The 20,228-nt window shown below is 43.2% G+C and overlaps 1 long non-coding RNA gene across 1 annotated transcript; it reads left to right on the forward strand.

Annotated features, from left to right (window-relative positions):
• The first annotated feature begins 20 nt into the window (after positions 1-20).
• LOC120532826 lies at positions 21-18,114 on the forward strand. The gene is made up of 4 exons (XR_005634374.1): positions 21-162; positions 13,672-13,796; positions 16,259-16,359; positions 16,735-18,114. It is a non-coding gene; the product is annotated as an uncharacterized LOC120532826 (long non-coding RNA).
• Positions 18,115-20,228: the final 2,114 nt, after the last annotated feature.

Below are 20,228 nucleotides of genomic sequence, written 5' to 3' on the forward strand. Positions count from 1 at the left end.
AGCGCGACCTCTACTGCATGGGAGGTCTGCTTGAGACGGTCCGATTGACGTTGTAAAGCTTATTTAGTAACATGATTTCCTTGTTCATTTTACCACGAAAACTAAGAAGAAACATTTTTTTAATGTGACGCGACACTGACCACGGTTTCACAGCTAAAGCGAGTGAGTAATTAAAGTACTGCTTAATTTGAGCCCTTATGAGTTTTGTTGTGTTACTTATTTTTGTACTTCAAGTTTTAGAAGTTAACCTGAGGTACAGTCTTGCATGTACAGATTTTCCTCTCTTTATACAGTACTCCTAAACCAAACATGGAGCAGCTTGTAGCTTTTTTTTTTACCAGACTAATTATTCTCTTATTCTACTATATTAATGATAGTTTATCTATTCATATTCATCTCGCTAGTGTTCACTTCTACTCATTCAATGTATTCTTATTAAAATCATTCCAAATGTAGTATGGTTAAAACAGCAACCTAAAAATAAAATGAAGTTTTTTAAAAAAAGTAAAATAATACATACAGGGTACTCCTTGTTTTTTTAAGTAGGTTATTGTTTTCCTGCTTCAGCTGCATTTTTAAATAGAACACTGCAAAGGTGATGATGGTTTTTTTTTTATTTGCTGTATATTAGCACCATCATGTGATAAAACATCCATTCAAATGTGAGATAATTTATAGTAATAGCAAATTCTGCAATCAGTTACTACAAGTTAAAATGAAATATGAAAAAATAATATGAACCTACTTCAGCAGCAGTATTAGCAAGAGTATAAAGTGCAAAATAATGAATGTTCTGCCTTGAATAATGCTCATGAAAATTGACTCTTGCCTTTGTGGTAATAGTGGCCTTTTTAATTTATGAATGTAAAGGCAATACACATTTACATTGCCTGTCAGTATTTTTAATGTTGTGCCTGACTGCTCTTTTATAGCCTAGTCAGAAGATTTTTTTTTAATTGTTGTGTGTATTTGAGGGGGGTTGTTATTTGTCTTTTTTGTAAAATGTTTCATCCATCCATCCATTCTCTTCCGCTTATCCGAGGTCGGGTCGCGGGGGCAGCAGCTTAAGCAGAGAGGCCCAGACTTCCCTCTCCCCGGCCACTTCTTTCAGTTCTTCCGGGAGAATCCCAAGGCGTTCCCAGGCCAGCAGGGAGACATAGTCCCTCCAGCGTGTCCTGTTTCAGCTTCTATAAAAAGTTAAAGTTACACTTTGGATCAAATATCTATCTATCTATCTATCTATCTATCTATCTATCTATCTATCTATCTATCTATCTATCTATCTATCTATCTATCTATCTATTGCAGCTGGAAAAGTGTTGTCATAGACAGAATAGTCAGCAACATAAACAACAGAAAGGAGCCCTAAGGGAATTATTTCCTAAGAACTGTTAATAAAGGAAAATGTCTATCAAAATTGTATGTGTACAGAATTTACATTAGCACGTGATTTTATATTTTTGTCAGGCCGGAATTTCATTCTATTTTGTTCTTGTTTCTATTATTATTTAAGTAGCTATGGATTTCCTTGAACAAAAATATTACACATATCTTTGTATTGTATTATCATTTTCTGATATAATCTATACTGTAAGATGCTTTGGTGATGACAAACTGGCATTAAAACCACCTGCCTAATATTGTGTAGTTCCCCCTCTCTTGCTGCCAAAACTGCTCACCATGGACTCTACAAGACCTCAGAATGTGTCCTATGCTATCTGGCATTAAGACATTAGCAACACATCTTTTAAGTTCTGTAAATTTCGAGATGGGGCCTCCATGAATTTGACTTTTTTTCCAGCACATCCCACAGATGCTAGATTGGAAATTTGGAGGCCAAGTCAATACCATGACCTCTTTGTCATGGTCCTCAAACCATTCCTGAACAATTTTTGTAGTGTGGCTGTGCACATTATCATGCTGAAAGAGGCCACTGCCATCAGGGAATACTGTTATCATAAAGGGGTTTATGTGGTCTACAACTATTTTTAGGTAGGTGGTATGTGTCAAAGTAACATCCATGTAAATGCCAGGAACCAGGGTGCTCCTAGCAGAAGATAACCCAGGCAACACTGCTTCTGCAGGCTTGGCATAGTGCATCCTGCTACCACATTTTTACCATCTAAACCATGTACATGTACCAGGCCATCCACATGGTCTAGAACAAGAGTGCCCAAAGTGGTCGATATCGACCCCCTGAGGTTGATAGTTTCAATAAAAAAAATTTGGGGGTCGACAACAGCAAAAATAGACCCCCTTCCTACTGCTATCTATGATTCCAATAGGTACCTAATTAAGAAGTAAAATAATTTAAAAAAAAACTTTTTTGATAAAAACACATTACATACCAAACTTGCAAATGAAAAGGTAAAATGTGTCATTAAAATAGTCACACGTAAGAATGCATGAAAATACATCTAGCACAAACATGTCTGTGCATTGTCTTATCAAACGCATCAAAGTAAGTGCGGACATGAAAAACCGTTGAACATCCGCACCTGCTCGCGGTGGGACAAGATGACGAATATTCGATATTAGCAGAATCTATCAGTCTTGTACGGTCATGCTTTCATAAAACACTATAAATTGGTTCGTTTGATGTGACATGTACTTATTTTTGATTTAAACTTTGAATATAATTATTTATTGAGAAGCAGTACTACGATAAAGAAAATCAGAGGACACAGTTTATTTATTCGAGTTTGAACAAAAATCTTCTGTTTCAAGTAAGTACATACTTTATTGTTTTTTTTTTTTATCACAGGGGCTGTTGGAAATTGTTTGTTAATAAAAGTTTTTATTTCTTCAGATAATAATATGAACCAAAAAAGAAATGCAGACAATACTTATTTTGAATTTACATATTTATTTCATAAATGTCAAAAATGTAAAAAAACTCTGCTCGTATTTTTTTCTTTAATTTTTGTTAGTGCAGGTTTCGATATTAAGTGTTGCACAAGATAATGCCATATTCCGTAGTCCTTTTATCATTTTCAATCATTAATTATAAGTGATTAAAATGAAAAGTTTTATATCTAGTGAAATATTTAATATCGAGTACTGTACAAAGAGACTCGTCTATTCAAGTAGTCAACTTCAAGTGCTGAGAACAAATGCCCATGTCGGTGTAGTTCCCTAGTTACCTGACTATGTAAGAAGGCGGTATCGTGGCATCAGAGCCGGAGCTAAGTTAAAAACGAAGCGGCTTGCAAGGAAGTGGCGCTACAAACCTATGGTGCCTTCTGTGATCCTGGGAAATGGGAACTTAATACCAAATAAGACCTACGAACTGGTCGCGGTGGTCAAAAATGTCAGGGCCTACAGAGAATACAGTTTGTTGTGTTTTTGCAAAACGTGGCTAACAACTACCATCCCAGATGCTAACGTGGAGCTACCCGGGTTTAGCACAGTTAGAGCGGACAGAGAGACAAATACCTGCGGGAAGCAGAAAGGAGGTGGACTAGCTCTCTATGTCAATACAAGGTGGTATAACTCTGGACAGGTAAACGTCAAAATCTCCACTTGCTGCAGGGACATCGAACTGCTGGCCATTAGTTTGCATCCCTATTACTTGCCCAGAGAGTTTGGACATGTCATTGTTGTTATTGTTTACATCCCTACTCAGGCGAACGCGGAGATAGTGGGTGATGTCATTCATTCTGCAGTTGCTTAGTTACAAACGCAGCACCCCAAGGCGCTTGTGCCAATTGCTGGAGACTTTAACCATGTGACGCTGGACAAAACATTACCTGCCTTCTCCCAGTTTGTGGATTGTAAATGCCAGGGAAATGGGACTATTGATCTACTGTATGCAAACATTAAAGATGCATACAGCGCCACCCTGCTGCCTGTGCTTGGGAAAGCAGATCATAACCTGGTCCTGCTTCAGCCTCGCTACAAACCAAGAGTGAGGGAACCACCTACAACCACACGTTTATTCAGGAAATGGTCCCCTGAGGCAGAGCAGGCTCTGAGAGACTGCTTTGGAAGTACAGACTGAGATATCCTGCAGGGATCACATAGTGAGAACATTGAGGAAGTTGTTGACTGCACTACTGACTACATCAACTTCTGTATGGACATTTTAGTTCCAGTAAGAACAGTACGCTGCTCTGCTAACAACAAGCCATGGATTACAAGTGACATCAAGGGCCTTTTGAACCAGAAGAAAAGGGCTTTTAAAGGCGGTGATCAGCATGAGCTCAAGCGCGTGCAGAAGGAACTCTGAGTCCAGCTCAGGGCAGCGAAAGGAGCAGTACAGGAGAAAGCTGGAGCAGAAGTTGCAGAATGATAGCGTGAAGGAAGTGTGGGATGGGATGAAGATCATCACAGGCTGCAGCTCGAAGCGGGGTGCCACCATTGAGAGAGACGTGAAAAGAGCAAACCAAATGAACAACTTCTTTAACAGGTTTGACTACCCTAAGCCACTCTCACCTCGGAGTACTGCACCCTCCAACCATCCTTCTGCTGATACCAGCATAGAAGAGATATCCCCACCCACAATTACAGCAACCCATGTGAGCAGAGAGCTGAGGGGACTTCGTGCCAGCAAAGCAGCGGGTCCAGATGGAGTATCGCTATGACTACTGAAGATCTGTACGCTGGAGCTGGGGAGTCCTCTACAGTGCATCTTCAACCTGAGCCTGGAACAGGGGAGAGTCTTGAGGCTTTGGAAAACATTGTATATCACCCAAAGGTATCACGTCCTAGTAAGCTGAATAACTTCTGGCCTGTCACTCTGACGTCACATATGATGAATACCATGGAGCGGCTGCTACTTTACCACCTGAGGCCACAGGTCTGCCACGCCCTTGACCCTCTGCAGTTCGCATATCAGGAGAAGGTGGGAGCAAAGAATGCCATCATCTCTATGCTACACTGATCCCTCTCCCACTTGGACAGAGGCAGTGGTGCTGTAAGAATCATGTTCCTGGAATTCTCTAGCGCCTTCAACACCATCCAATCTCTGCTCCTTAGGGACAAGCTGACAGAGATGGGAGTAGATTCATACCTGGTGGCATGAATTGTGGACTGTCTTACAGACAGACCTCAGTATGTGCATCTCAGGAACTGCAGGTCTGACATTGTGGTTAGCAACACAGGAGCGCCGCAGGGGACTGTACTTTCTCTGGTCCTGTTCAGCCTATATACATCAGACTTCCAATACAACTCGGAGTCCTGCCATGTGCAAAAGTTCGCTGACGACACTGCTATTGTGGACTGCATCAGGAGTGGGCAGGAGGAGGCGTATAGGAACCTAATCAAGGATTTTGTTAAAGGGTGTGACTCAAACCAATTACATCTGAACACCAGCAAAACCAGGGAACTGGTGGTGGATTTTAGGAGACCCAGGCCCCTCATGGACCCCGTGATCATCGGAGGTGACTGTGTGCAGAGGGTACAGACCTATAAATACCTTGGAGCGCAGTTGGATGATAAATTGGACTGGTCCGCCAATACTGATGCTCTGTGTAAGAAAGGACAGAGCCGACTATACTTCCTTAGAAGACTGGCGTCCTTCAACATCTGCAATAAGTTGCTGCAGATGTTCTATCAGACGGTTGTGAGGAGTGAGTGCCCTCTTCTACGCGGTGGCGTGCTGGGGAGACAGCATAAAGAAGAGGGTTGCCTCACGCCTTGGCAAACTGGTGAGGAAGGTAGGCTCTATTGTAGGCACGGAGCTGGACAGTTTGACATCCGTGGCAGAGCGACGGGCGCTCAGCAGGCTCCTACCAATTATGGAGAATCCACTGGATCCTCTAAACAGTATTACCTCCAGACAGAGGAGCAGCTTCAGCGACAGACTGCTGTCACTGTACTGCTCCACTGACAGACTGAGGAGATTGTTCCTCCCCCACACTATGCGACACTTCAGTTCCACCTGGGGGGGTAAACATTAACATTATTCAAGGCTATTGTCTGTTTTTACCTGCATTTTTATTACTCTTTAATTTCATATTGTTTTTGTATCAGTATGCTGCTGCTGGAGAATGTGAATTTCCCCTTGGGATAAATAAAGTATCTATCTATCTATCATATTAATTTGAGTAAGTAAAGTAAATGACTAGAGTGTCAGTGGTTTTAAAAGTTTTTGGTAAAGGGGTCTGCGGCCAAAAAAAGTTTGAGAACTCTTGGTCTAGAAGAAAACACAATTTATTAGACAAGGCAGCATTGTTCTGACATCTTTCTCTCATGGCCAGCCTTAAGTTTTTCAGAAATTTGTGCTGCAGTAGCTTTTCTATGGGATAAGACCAGACAGGCTTGCCTTTACTTCCCATGCACATCAATGACCCTGTCGCCTATTAATTTGAGTAAGTAAAGTAAATGACTAGAGTGTCAACGGTTTTAAAAGTTTTTGGTAAAGGGGTCTGTGGCCAAAAAAAGTTTGAGAACTCTTGGTCTAGAAGAAAACACAATTTATTAGACAAGGCAGCATTGTTCTGACATCTTTCTCTCATGGCCAGCCTTACGTTTTTCAGAAATTTGTGCTGCAGTAGCTTTTCTATGGGATAAGACCAGACAGGCTTGCCTTTGCTTCTCATGCACATCAATGACCCTGTCGCTGGTTCACTGGTTATTCGTCCTTGGACCACTTTTGGTAGGTAGTAACCACTGCATACCCAGAAGACCCCATAAGACCCAGAATTTTGGAGCTTTTCTGACCCAGTCATCTATCCATCACAATTTGGCCCTTGTCAAAGTTAATCTGATCCTTACACTTGCTCATTTTTCTTTCTTTCAACACATTACCTTCAAGAAATGACAATTCACTTTTGGCCTAATATATCTTTGACAGGGTCCATTGTAAAGAGATATTCAATCTTATTCAGTTCGCCTGTCAGTATTTTTATTGTTGTAGCTGATTGATATGTACTGTATGTGGGTAAAAAGTGCACTTGTGTAACTGGTCTTTCTGCCCCTGGGTGGCAGTGAATACCACTTTAATGCCAATTTCAGGAATCATCTTTAGTTTAGGAAGTTATTTTCTAACATGCTTATTGTTACTTCCACTGCCTCACACACTCAGTGAGTCTGGGTTTGTTTGAATTAATGCCTGGGCACGGTCTTTGTGGATTTTACACATTCACTTTGCCTCTGTGTCTGGATACATTTATTGTGTTTCATATTTCCAGTACAAGCTAAGATTATTTTGTGTGTGTATGTTATTGCAAGCTTTATCTAGGTGTGAAAAGGGGAAGTTAGAAGGAAACCATATGTAAGTGCTTTCTAATTTCAGCTCATAAATTTACTTATTCATAAATAAATGTTTTCTAAGTTAACTTTCTATGGCAAGTTTAACGTTACCTTTCTAGGCAGGAGCTAACCCTTGGTAAGATGTCACTCCATTACACATGCTGAGCTTTGCTCCAATCCTATATGAGTGAATAGAATAGCCAATCACCATAACATATGAGTCCTTGGGATGAGCACTATGCATATTCCAGGTGGTCAGTGCCTTTCTGGTTGGAACCCAGGTCTCTGAGTCAACATTCCTAACAAACTGCCTCAAAGGTACCTTCAGCTACCTCACAATGTTGAGGCCACATTTTAGAATACACAAGATTGCCTTTATACCATAACTGTTAAATAAATCAGTATTGTTTTCACTGTGATGCAGACATTTATAATTTAAAGAAATAATGGAATAGTACTTACCTCAGTTTCTGAATAATATACAGGTAGACTAATTTGCCACATTATATGAACATTTTTAACCATTATCCTTAAAACAGATTACAGATTAAGCATCTAAACTGGTAGGAATTTCATATATTACTAAGCCGTAAAGAACACATAATACTAAATTTGAAGCCACCTTGGAACAGTTTCTAAAAATCTATAAAGATTTGTAATCTGAACTTGCTCATTATCAGTGCACGTTGTTACAGTATTTTGATGTAAGAACTATTTCACACTAAAATTTGGTAAAGTTCAAATTCATTTAGTTCCTACTCCATCCACCCATCCATTATCTAACCCGCTATATCCTAACTTGTTGTTAATTATTTTAATGTTATCATTAGTGCCAAGTTCTGAATGCCAAACATACATCCTATCTCTCTCGATAACATTCCAATACAGATGTGAATAAGAAACTTAAAAGTTTTCTGTGTTTATTAACTCAGAGTGTTGACTTTGGGATCAGCCTGGTAATGGATGGTGATTTCAATGAAGAGTTACAGGGAATATTCAATTTTCACTGGATAAGACCCTTGACTCTGCTAAGACCAAGATCACACCATAGGTATGAATTAACTTTAATCTGTGCGTGGTATTGGTCATAAAAACTGGTCTTTACCACACATTTTCATCAGTGCTGAATAAAAAGCTGAGTGAAGTAAAGGAAGCTTACTACAGAAGCCAAGAGATGACATGCAATATCGTTATTTTTTAAAAATGTCTCCTCAAAATAACAGACTAATTTTATCGAGATCTCGGAAAAACAAAACTTAACCTTTATTCCTGGCATCGGGTTTGCTTAGATTGCAACGCTTACACAGCTGAAGCCTTGCTAACCGTCTTTTTAAATGATGCACATGAACGTTGTTATTTTCTAAACTAAGGCATAAACATATTTCAGCCTGCGTCAAACAGGACGTGTCTTCAATACGCTAAACATTAAATGTTAGATACAATTATTTCATAAATTCAAGAAAACAAAATCTTTTGTTTTCTCAAGATCTCGATAATGGACTAATTTTATCTCAAGAAAACAATTTTAAAAATAACGATATTGCATGTCCTCTCTCGGCTTCCATAGCTTACAGAGCTAAAATAGAAAATAAACTCACTCAAAATAACATGAAGGAGGTTTTGAATAGACTGGGCATAATTACTGGACTCAAGCAATCTAGGACTCAGGTGCTAGAAGGGAATTTGGATAAGGCTTACAACCTGAACCATTTTTTAAATATATTTTCTCTCCTTCCACCACCACAACCAGCATCACCTTCCAAAGACCAGTCTCTCAACACAATCCCTACTACAGTACATCAACAACTGCTACGTCTTTAACTTGTGTGGCCAGTGATGAATCTACCTCTTATTGTCAGCATGGGCTGTCCATAACCAATGAACAAGTGAGGAGACAACTGTGGATGCTACACACAACAAAAGCTGCAAGGTGAGATGAAGTCAGTCCTCGAGTTCTTAAGGCCTTTGCTGACCAACTTTGTAGTGTTCTCTGTCACCTGTTCAGTCTGCCACTAAGGCTGCAAAAATTGTCACTGCTGTGGAAAACATCTTGCATTGTTTTAGTTCCGAAGAAGGCAGGTGCTTCTTCACCTAATGACTATAGACCAGAGGCATTTATATCCTATATTATGAAAACCTTTGAGAGAATGATCCTGGAATATATGAGTTCTCTTGTGAAAGACCACTTGGATCCAGTGCAGTTCACTTATCGAACAATAGTGGAAGATACCATTATCTATCTGCTTCGTAAGGCTTATTCCCACCTGGAAGAAATATGATGAGATCTGTACAATTTATTAATGAGGTTCATAAAATAGTGAAAGTCTACACTTTCTATTGTTATGGTTTAGCATGACTATACATACATTCAACATATAACCCAAACACACTGATTGCATTAAACAAAACAATATAATTTATGGATAATAGAAGATGGAGGTATGCAAGTTAAGTATATATATATATATATATATATATATATATATATATATATATATATATATATATATATTGTGGACCCGGCCCGGACACAGACAGGCGGACATGTTGTTAATCACCACCACACGTTTATTATATACAATATTTACAATTATAAAGTCCAGTGCACACTCACAAACCCCAACACACAGTCCTGGCCACACAAATGCCTTTTCTTCGGGCCACCTCCACACTCTTCTCTTGCCTCGTCCTTCTTCTACCCGACTCCAGCCCTGAATGAAGGGAGACGGCCTCTTTTATCCATACCCCGGATGAGCTCCAGGTGTTCCCGACACTCCCCCGTTGGCCACGCCCCAGCATGGCGGAAGTGCTGGCTGTTCTCCCGGCAGCTCTCTGGGTGTCCTTTTAAATCTTCCCCCCAGCACTTCCGGGTGTGGCGGAAGTGCTGAGGTAACAGGTCCCCAAGGCATTGGGGTGCCTCCTGGTGGTGACCACGGGCCCCTGCAGGGTGGGGATTCCATGCCTTCAACCCGTGGCCCCCAAAGCAACCAGGGCGACGGCCCCCACGTGATCCAGGGTGGGTGCAGACCCACATCCGGTCCCTCACGGCGTCCTGGCCGGGTCGTTGCCCCTGGCATCCCTGACAGTGCCCCACAGCCAGCGAAGGCCACTCGGGAAGAGCGACCTGTCCCGCGAGGGCAGCATATCCCCAAAGCGGGTCCTACTCCAGGACAGCCGGGGTCCGGTCCTGCTCTCCAAACAGGAATAGGGGCGGAGATGCGGCCTGAGCACCACAACTTGGTGCCCTCCTGTGCCTCGCACAAGTTGCGCTCCCCCCTCTTACCAGCACCCCGGGGCCCCCTCGTTCAGCACCACCTCCAAGGCCTCCGCGCCCCTTTGTTTGGAGCCACTTGCTCACTTTCAGCCTCCTCCAGCCGTGGTGGCACCCGCACACCAGCGGAGAGATCTTTTGACAGACGGTCCGACTCCTGAGGGCAGGTCCCCGACGAAGTGGGTCCTACTGCTCGTCCGGGGTCCGTCCCGGTCCGTCCCGCAGAGGGCGGCCAGCACCCGGACGTGTGCACCCAGCATTGTGTCCCAACCTATCGGCGGAACCGGCACTTGGCCTCCAATTCCTCCTCTCACTCTGGGACACCTTGACGGTCTGAGTCCCCTTATGAAAAAGAAAGGGATTCCTTCCTGTCTGCGTCCCTACAGAGCGGCGCGAGACCGGGGCCAACTCGGGGCGGAGGGCGCTAGGACCCGGGGCACTTAGCAGCCCGTGTCCAACCAGCGTCCTCCCGGACTCCCCCCTCGCTGCGCGCACAGCCTCCTGCGCCGCACCTACTGTTGGAGGGCTGCTTACTTGAAGCTGATCCTGTGAGTCACAGCCATGTTCAGCAGACCCTCTCTCATGCTGTACGGGGACGGCTAAATCTACCTTCTTGGCTGTGCACTTCCGGCTGGAGAATCCAGCGATGCGCCGTCGGATCGCCAAACAAAGCTCTTCTATGGACGCGACTGCCTTCCTCTGCAGTACCTGCATCTCTGCCCGGAGGGCACGTAGCACCTGAAATAAACGCTGCTCCGCGGGCTGAAGGCACGCCTCCAGCTCTGACAGAGCAGCCGGCAAAGACAGGAAGTTATCCGACGTGGAGCCTACCTGTCTGTCATCCTCCGACGCCGGCAACTTCCTGTGGGCCTCCTCCTCTGGCCCAATCGGGTCTCCCCCTGCACGTGATGGACATTCCTTAGTCCCGCCTCTATGCAGTCATTGGCGGGCACGCAAGACACACCATCCAATCGCGTGCCTGTCAGGGGGAGGGACTTCTGGTCCGCGGCCATCTTGCCTCCCCTTCTGCGGCGGTGACGTGCTTGCCGGCAGCCTTGCTGTTGCCAACGCCTCTCGAGCTGCAGCGTCTCCTCCTCCACAGCGCTCGCGGCTGTCGCCGTGCTGTCGGAGCCTTGCAGACCAGCATGCGCCCGCCACTGACGCAAATCTGGGAAGCCCCTGCCTGAAAGACAGGAAACATGCGCGGCCCCCAAGGACCGGCTACCGTTAGGCAGGGCACTCGCCTCCCTGGACTCGTCCAACCGAGGAAACGTCCTCAGCGTAGCTTCTCTTGACGCCATGCCGTCCCAGGCGCCTCCAGCAACGGCGTGCTCCTTGGAGACCGCTGCACTCATAGCTTGCACGCCGCCAGCCCGCAATAGGGGAAAACGGCTCTCCTGCTGACCCCTGGCGGTCTGTGGGGTTCCTTTACCCCGCGGGGCTGTGTGCACGCAGCTCCCGCGGTACGTGGGTGGGGTCCCCTGCTGCGCCGGGCCGTCCACAACAAGTTTAAATATTTCAGGTCCCCGTCCTACGCCAGATGTGGACCCGGCACGGACACAGACAGGCGAACATGTTGTTAATCACCACCGCACGTTTATTATATACAATATTTACAATTATAAAGTCCAGTGCACACTCACAAACCCCAACACACAGTCCTGGCCACACAAATGCCTTTTTTTCAGGCCGCCTCCACACTCCTCTCGTGTCTCGTCCTTCGGCATTGGGGCGCCTCCTGGTGGTGACCACGGGCCCCTGCAGGGTGGGGCTTCCATGCCCTCAACCCGTGCCCCCCAAAGCAACCAGGGCGACGGCCCCCACGTGATCCAGGGTGGGCGCAGACCCACATCCGGTCCCTCACGGTGCCCCGGCCGGGTCGTTGCCCCTGGCATCCCTGACAATATATATATAATTTAGACACAGGATAATAACAAAAGAAACATAAAATTATGTTAGTTTAGTTGAATTTTTCTGACCTACAGAAAAAGGCTCATAACTTTGGAATTCTAACTCTTGGCTTAGATAACATTTTTTCTCTCCTATAGAAAATGGCACATAACTTATACATTCTGATCTTTCAATTCATGTGATTAAGATGGATAAGTTACTTGTGAAGCCTTTATTATCTGCACCATGGTGTTCATTTGTTCACAACTAGTCTGTATTGGCCTAACCACTTCTGCACACACAGTTTGTATGTGCTTGAGGTGGTCCTCTGCACTTTTTTTACTATATTTAGGAAGAAACATATAACAGCAAAACTTCACAAGGATATTACTTTCAGTTGCAGGGACACCAATAACATATTACATTAGCTGGCTTTGTCCTAGCTACTAAGTTGCAAGTAATAGTTCTTAGAATCAAATTAGGTACTGTATACTTATGATTCTGATGTAAGCAATACTTTGTTCCTTTCCTGATTGGCTTTCTCCAGACATGTAGGAGAATCTTCAGCACACTTTCTTTGTTTCAGGAGCTTGTCTCCTTTTTCACCTTGGTTACACCTTGTGGTTGCGGGTGCTAATGTAGTTTTCTCTTTGAAGTTTTTACACACAGTGTCCTCGGTTGCTAGCAAACATTTGCCTGCTGGTTTGGCTGGTCATCTGTCACTACCTGTTGTTAGTAAGGCAAAAGCATGGTTTTTATATATATGGTCTTTCTCTGCTTGTGCACTTCTTATTCTTCAGCAAGGTTTGAACTAATGGCACCCTCATTTAACTCCAATACAGGCAAGTCTTCCACTTGCTGGGATTGCTGAAGCCTGTGTTACGACGACAGGCTATAGGTTATGTGGTCCAGTTATGGACAGCCAAAGTTACAGCCAGGTGGAGTGTAATGAATTTGATGAGAAGAGCCTAAACCTGGGTTTTGCAATGGTTTTTTAAAAAAGGAATGGAGGTCTTGCTATTGGTTTCTTGGGTGTGCATAAAGCCATCGTTTTTGGTTTATGATTTGAGCAAAATTCTGTCCACCAAGGTGGGCACTCATTGAATTATGGCTCTTTGTTAGAACTTGGATGTCTAGATGATGCCGTTATGAGATGTCTCTGCAATGTTAGTTGGTCTGGGCTTGATTATCTTATCAGATAAGGTGCAGAGCAGCATTCCAAACAGGGGCTCCATCAAAACTGAGACTTTTTAAGCGGACAATAAGAGTGTCTTTTCCTGGCTTTTTAAACAAAGTGTGTAAAAACTGTTTTCCAGGCAAATCAAGAAAGGATAATGTCAGTCTGTGCTACACTGCATTTCTGATATGGACGTGAGCAACACTGTCGTATCACAAGGAACAGTCCTGTGTCTTTTACTCTTCACTCTGTACACTTCGCAATGTAAGTATATTGTCAGGTAATGTAACTGGCAGAAACATTCTGATAAATTTGTGCTTATGGTGTATATTTGCAAGGGGGATGAGGCAGAATATAAGAGTCAAGTGGAGAACTTTGTTTCTTGGTACAAAGACAATTGTCTGAAGCTTAACTGTCAGAAATTAACTTTGTCACACAAAGAGCCTCTACGCCTTCTCATTATTCAGGGAGTGGACGTGGAGGTGGTGCACAGCTGCACGTACTTGAGGGTCTACATCAATGATAGGCTGGACTTGTCTCATAACACAGAGGACTTACTGTATATACAATATAAGAACGAGCAGGTCAGGCTCTTTTTTCCTTAGGAGACTGCTCCATTTATGTGGATAGTGTCATCCTTTACATATTCTACAACTCTGTGGTGGCCAGTGTGATTTTCTACGCTGTGCTGGCCTGGTAACATTATTCCACTATAGGCCTCACTGAATTAACTATCTAATTATAAAGGCAGGGTCTGTTATGAGACATACTTTTGATTGACTGAAGGTAGTTTAAAGGAGATAATGAAAGGAAAACTGCTCTTATGAACAACATTGCACATCTTCTCTCTCTGATACTCTAAAATTGAGTACTTTCAGCCAGCAAGTTATTCATTAGAAGTATGTCAAAAAATGTTGTTGGGGCTTCTTTATACCAACAACATATGCTTTTATAATGCCTGTCTGTGATTGCTCATTTTATTGTTAACCAATTCAGTTTTATTTCTTTTTAGTTTTCTTCTACTGTGAATTTATTTGTTATAATATAATAATATGTTTGCACTAATTTAATGAACTTTTATAAAAAAGCAAGTTCCACCCCAGGGATAAATAAAGTGTTATCTATTTAAAAAAAGTGTTTCTATCTGTTGCTGGCTTTTTCCTTTAACAACTATGGTTTAGTCTCCTTATATTCTGGCAGTCTCTGCATAAGTCCAAACATTTCAATGTATCTGAAAATAATACTCTGATGCATTGTGGAAAACATTTTCAAAGATGATCGTGAGTATTAAGATGTGATACTAAGTTGTAGGTCATTTTTTTCAGTACGAGATCTACACTTTTGTAAGCATTTGAATTTGTTGTATCTCAGTGCTGTATAACATATTATGTCTAGTATAACAGCCATATTTTATTAATTGTATCCACTCCTAATCTGTTTGTCTGGTTTGTTTCAAAATTATATGATTATTAGATAGGAAAGCCATTGTGCTGTGACAAATTAAGAACACATATAGAAGGTCAAAAGTTGGGGGAATGCCCTTTATAATGTTGGTGGATCTAATGCACTGAAGTCACAGTCAAAATATTGTAAAACAAACATTTGACAAAACACAGTAGCTTCTGGGTGCTTTTATGGATACATGGCAGGAAATGAAATCAAAGGCAGATGTGATGTTGATTGAAGGCGCTGGAGATGACATCATATTCGGAGGGAATGGAAATTAAGTCATCAAGAGGAGACCGGAAGTGAAGTAATCCATGGGAGCTGGAAGTAAAGTCATCTGTGGTAACCAGAACAGACTTGCATACATGGGCGCTACGTAAGGTTAGGACCGTTTTAGTCTTTAGTTCTGTCGTGCTCCATCGAGCCTTTTGGCTATGCCCTACTCGTGCATGTGTGACAGTGCATAAAAACAATAGATTTTCTTTATCAGCAGTGTTGGTATTTGAATGGAAATGTAATAACATCTACATGGCATCATCTAGAGAAAGGCATTATCGACCAGCTGCTCTATTATCAGCATCCTTATTTGCCCTGGTGATGAACATGCTTGTTAGGGCAGCAGAAATGGAATGTAGGGACCTGTCCAAGTCTGGCATACGTCTATCTCTGATTGGAGCTTTCATGGATGACCTGACTGTCACAGTGGCATCAGTGCCAGGGTGCCAATAGCTCCTCCAAGGGCTAGAAGCATTGATGACATGGGCAAGAATGAGCTTTAAGCCAGTCAAATCCAGATCCTTGGTCCTGAGGAAGGGCAGGGTATCTGACAAGTACCAATTTTCTTTGGGAGGAGACCAAATTCCATTGGTGACTGAGAAGCCAGTGAAGAGCCTGGGGAAAATCATTGACTGCACCTTGAGAGATACTGCGGCGGTCTAGTCAACTTGTACAAAGCTGAACATTTGGTTATCAGCAGTTCATAATACAAGGCATGGATTTATTAGCATAGAATCCTCCCAAGACTTCTCTGCCCACTACTGATATATGAAGTTCCAATGACCATTGTGGAGGGATTTGAGCAAAACATCAGTCAGTTCCTTCGTAAGTGGCTGGGCCTACCAAGAAGCCTGAGCAGCATTTCCCTGTATGATCAAACCAACTGGTTACAGCTTCCTTTCACTAGCCTGACAGAGGAATTTAATGTCTGTAACTTGAAATCAGCAATTATGTCAGCTGCCATGTTGATTGCTCCTAACTTTTCATTACCTTTCCTTTTCTAGACAAATGCCTCGGATGTTGGTGGCTTGCTGAGCCAACTCGTTGACAGAGCCAAACACCCCATTATGTTCCTCAGTTGGAAACTGTTGGAGTGGGAGACGAGGTATGCAGCAATTTAGCAGAAGGACCTAGCCATCAGATGGGGTATAACCCAACTCCCATACTACCTCCTGGGCTGGGAGTTTATGCTAGTGACAGACCATGCCCTTCTGCATTGGCTGTGCACCCACAAGGACGCCAACTCTCACATTACCAGCTGCTTCATGAGCCTGCAGCCTTATAAATCATAGGTACAACATCAACAAGGGCCACACTAAACCTATGCTGACGCCCTCTCCAAGACACACAATCTCAGAGTTAGGTCTGCTCACCTCTCTGGTCAATGGGGATTGCCTTCCAGGCTCAACTGTGGCAAACAATACCATTGTGGGATGATAGGCGATACCAACACTTACAGCTTTTTCTCTTTTACCCACAGCTCTGGGAAACCCCTCAGTGAAGACACATTTTCCTGCCTACAACTTCTGGTGCTAACTCTGTCTGTTCTGGACCAGACAATATAAAGCAAGATGACCAAATTGAACGAGGTACTTTGGGGTGATAACCAGTTGACAAACAGCTCCTGTGTGACTTGCTAAATCAGCTCACTAGGAGTGTTACCCTGGGCTACCGCAGCCAACATTTTTGTTGTGCCACCATGCTCCTGTAACTTTTTCTTTTTTTGTTCATTAAAAGGTTGATCACTCGGCTGGTGCCCCAAATCTCTCCCTTGGATTCTAGTGGTCTGTCACTCCGTTACAAGGCAATTAAACACAATCTAGTAACATAATTTACACAAGAGGAGATTGCATTACAATTAGCATGCTTTTACTTGAAGATCTGGTTGTCATCTTCTTCTTTCGGCTGCTCCCGTTAGGGGTTGCTACAGAAGATAATCTTTTTCCATATCTTCCTCTGTTCTGCATCTAGCTTCGTTACATCCACTGCCTTCATGTCCTCTCTCAGCACATCCATAAACCTTCTCTTAGGCCTTCCTCTTTTTCTCTTACCTGGCAACTCCATCCTTAACATTCTTCTCCCAATATACCCAGCATCTCTCCTCTGCACATGTCCAAACCAAAATAATTTAACAAAAATACAATAGCTTGTACACGATTTGCATTCAGTAATCAGTAATAGTAATTCAGTAATAAATGTCCATACTGCATTATGCAGATGTGTTTGCACAAATTGAGAAAACAGCAATTGTACTTATCGTGTCTGTCTGTCTATCCATATGAAACAACTGAAATCCCAGTAGGCTGATTTCTTTCATATATGGTTCCCTTATATTTCTTAGCAATGTGCCAGCGATGTTCACATTTTGTTAAAATACCTTGAATACCAGTCATGCACATGTTTAAAACAATTCCAAAAATTTTCATTTAAAAATAATTTGAAATCAGTTGTCTTAAAAGTGACAAACATTCTGTGTGACCTCAATTACTATTTAGCTTACACATTGAAATTTACAGTGCCTTGAGTAGATTTTACTCTTGATGGCAAAACAGATCCTCAGTACCAGGCATTGAAATGGCACACAAGCGTTTGAAAGGCCTTCATCAGAGTGCACACGCTCAAGCAAATTTAACACATTATTTCAAAAATGTAATATTTAAGAAATATGAACTAAAGTTAGCCATACTCTTCACAACCAACAGCTAACAGTAGTTCATTGATGTATGCAATTTATGCATCATTTAAATTGCAATTTGTTGTCTATGAAAACTGTTTCAGCCACCACAAGCCTATGTATGCTCTGTTTTTAAGTTCATAACATTGTAAAATGCTATTAAAAACATTTTATGTACTTTTCTAATACTTGTAATTACATTTTATTATTTAAGTTATTATAAAATATGACTTGTTATATTAAATATATTTAATATGACTTGTTATATTAAATATAATTAATAAATAAAAATGTGATATTTCTGTCTTTCAGTAATTAAATTAACAAAAATTAAAAAGGCTCCAGGCCACAAAAGAGTTAACTTAGGTCAAGTAAGAACTGTGTTTTATAGCATATGTACATTTTATAACTTGTTTAATTTTGCATAGGAATGAGTAAAGTTATACATCATAGTACGCATCTTTCAAAATGCTGGAATAAAACCAGAGTAACTGAAGAAAACCTAACCTGACATAGAACCAAGAATCAAAGGGACAGTAGCTCTGACCACTCCACCTCGTCCCTGTATGCCAGCTCACCCTCCTTGCCTGAAAAGAGCCCAACCTCCATCATGTCATCTGCGAACTTTATGATCTTGTTGCTATGGTGGGTGGGGACACAGTCATATGTGTAGAGGGTGTCGAGGAGCGGGCTGAGCACACAACCCTGTGGTGTCCCAATGTTGAGGCTGAGAGCAGTAGTGCGACCAGACAGGAAGTCCAGTATCAAACTGCAGGTGAGTGATGGAAGTCCCAGATCTGCCAGTTTGGACACCAGTCGTTGTAGGAAGATGGTGTGAAACGCTGATCTGAAGTCCACAAGGAGCAGTCTGGTGTAACTCTCCTGCTGCTCCAGGTGGGTCAGGGCAGCATGAAGGGCTGTGGCCACAGCCTCCTCCTTGGATCTCTGTGCTTTGTAAGCAAATTGAAATGGGTCCAGATCTGCTGGCAGGCAGGTGATAATATGACTCCACACCAGTTTCTCCAAGCACTTCATGTGAGTGCCACTGGGTGGAAATCATTCAGGCTGTTTGTGATGGATTTTTTCGGCAGCGAAACAATGATGGAGAACTTGAGGCAGGATGGGACAGTTGCCTGGGAAAGGGACTGGTTGAAAGTCCTAGTGAAGATTCCGGCCAGTTGATCTGCACAGTCTTTCAGCACCCGTCCAGCCACACCGTCGCGTCCTGCAGCCTCCCTTGGGTTCATGTTCTTTATCACCCACCTCACCTCACACTCTTCCACCATGACCGTATTTACGCAAGTACCACGCACACATTTTTTCCCAAAAATTAGCATTAGAAAATCAGGTGCGCGTCATACACGAGGAAATGTAATTCTGTAATGTTTACTTCTTCTTGGGCTCGCTCGCGCACTCGCGCTATCTCTCTCTCTCTTGCTTGCTTACTCGCGCTCTCTCTCGCTCGCTTGCTCGCAAGCACTCGTGCTTTTCTTTCTCGCTTGCTCATGCACTTGCGCTGTCTCTCTCTTGCTCTCTCTCTCTCTCGCTTTTTCTCCCTCTAAACGCTTCCTATACAATCACAACGTGCGTCGTACATGGGGAAAAAGATTTTCTTTGTAAAAATTAGGGTGCGCGTCTTACACGGCAGTGCGTGGTACATGAGTAAATACAGTATGTTGCTGTTGTGAACAGGTGGCTGTGATGGAGATGCTGTTGGTGTTGCCTCAAAGCGGGCAAAGAAGATGTTCAGTTCCTCTGCCAGAGAAGCGTCTCCTTCAGCAGCCGAGTAGTTGCTTGATTTGTACCCGGTGATGTGCTGGACACCCTGCCACACTTGCCTGGTGTGGTTGCTCCTCAGATGGTCCTCTATCCTCCTTCTGTACGCTCCCTTGGCCTCTTGGATGCATCTCTTCAGGTTTGCTCTGGCATTACTGTAAAGTGCCCCATCCACAGACCTGAAAGCAGTATTCCTGGCTTTCAGCAGACTCTGGACCTCCCTTGTCATCCAGGGCTTCCTGTTGGGATAAATCCTTATGCGTCTGTCCCTTGTGACGTCCTGGCAGAACCTGATGTACTCCAGGACTGCCATAGTGTGGTTCTCCAAGTCTTGGTGATTGAAAACCTCCCAGTCGGTTCTCTGGAAGCAGTCCTGCAACTGTTGGGAGGCCTCCTTGGGCCATATGGTAACAGTCCTGGTCATAGTGGGAGCTTGTTTCCTGAGGGGGGTGTATGCAGGGATCAGAAGCAGGGATATATGATCAGACTGGCCAAGGTGTGCTAGGGGTTTAGCCCTATAGGTC

Source organism: Polypterus senegalus, chromosome 7, assembly GCF_016835505.1.
Source record: "Polypterus senegalus isolate Bchr_013 chromosome 7, ASM1683550v1, whole genome shotgun sequence".
In the NCBI taxonomy this organism is placed as follows: Eukaryota; Metazoa; Chordata; class Cladistia; order Polypteriformes; family Polypteridae; genus Polypterus; species Polypterus senegalus.